This window comes from Quercus lobata, chromosome 4, assembly GCF_001633185.2.
Source record: "Quercus lobata isolate SW786 chromosome 4, ValleyOak3.0 Primary Assembly, whole genome shotgun sequence".
Classification (NCBI taxonomy): Eukaryota; Viridiplantae; Streptophyta; class Magnoliopsida; order Fagales; family Fagaceae; genus Quercus; species Quercus lobata.
In genome coordinates this window covers 77,223,226-77,224,453 of record NC_044907.1, presented here as the reverse complement: position 1 = coordinate 77,224,453, position 1,228 = coordinate 77,223,226, and the positions used below count along the sequence as shown (strand labels likewise).

General features: G+C 36.5%; 1 non-coding gene across 1 annotated transcript; it reads right to left on the bottom strand.

The window, feature by feature from the left end:
• Nucleotides 1–266: 266 nt before the first annotated feature.
• On the bottom strand, nt 267–352 carry LOC115988208. Its single transcript, XR_004091384.1, has one exon. It is a non-coding gene; the product is annotated as a small nucleolar RNA snoR53Y (small nucleolar RNA).
• Nucleotides 353–1,228: the final 876 nt, after the last annotated feature.

Genomic DNA, 1,228 nt, shown 5'->3' with positions numbered 1-1,228 from the left:
TTGTTCAGCCGGCACTGGCAGGATGTAAGAGTTTAGCATTTGCTAGCCAGCCAACAAGGAAGACTCAGACCTTATTAACTTGTCTATTTTCCATTGATGATTTCTCATTGGTCTGCACATTACACAAGAAGTCTCACTGTGGGTTCACAACAACAGAAAAACAATGGCATTCAGGCTTTGCAGCTTTCCAAAATGTTAAAGCAATGCATTTGCACTAGAAGTTCAATATGGTTCTAAAAATTCTACGATTTGTCAATTTACACTCTCGTTCCCTCAGCAAATGGATGAAAAAAGGATCAATCACAGACTCATCAGCATTAGCATGGTTTCATACTGAAGCATCATAGGGAAACACTATTCTGTAACTCAATGGCATAGAGAGCTAGAAAAATAACTAGTTCCTTTGCAAGAACAAGAACAATCAACACCCAGAAACACAGTGAAATTTCAGCAAAAATATACATTTGGTTCTTAAAATTTGGGTCAATTTTTATTTATCCCTGAAATTTATAAAATTGATTTTAGTCCTCAAAAAAGTTAAAACAAACCAAGTTAGTCCTCCTGTTCATTCGCTGTTATAATTCTTGCTTAGGTCGCTAACATAGCGTTGAGTGGCATTTGACAAAAGCAAGGCAAACAATGTGGCTTGCCAAGTGTTTTCCCCCAATTTATCAAAAAAATAAAGTCTCCATTCTTGCTCAAATAAAAAAAAAAAAAAAAAGATTGTATCAAATAATACCGGGTCATCAATATTAAAACCCAATAAATGAGAGCATGTGTATAAAAATAACTACCCACAAACAAATGTCTTTTATTTGTTCGTGGGATAGTAGTTATTTATTACCGACATATTTCACACGTATTGAATTTTGATACCGTTAACATAGTATCATTTGAAATTTGCTAACATGGTCTCAAACAAAAGAAATCCGCAAATCATATATAGTGGATTCCAAAAATTTATGAAAAAACAAATAAATCAATTCGGGGAAGAACATTTTTGAAGAATTGGTGGGGCTTACAGTGATGTCAATGAGAAGATCACTGGCGTCTGGTGCCTTCGACCAAAGGACAGTGGAATGGGTTTGGTGGCTTCGGTCAAGGGGCAATGGGGATGACATGTTGTGGGTCTAGTTTGGCAGGGCCAGTGCCCGGTGGTACTGCGAGGAATTTAGCTCAAGGGGGAGAAGACTAAAATCAAAGGTTTTAAACAAAATTCATCCCAAAA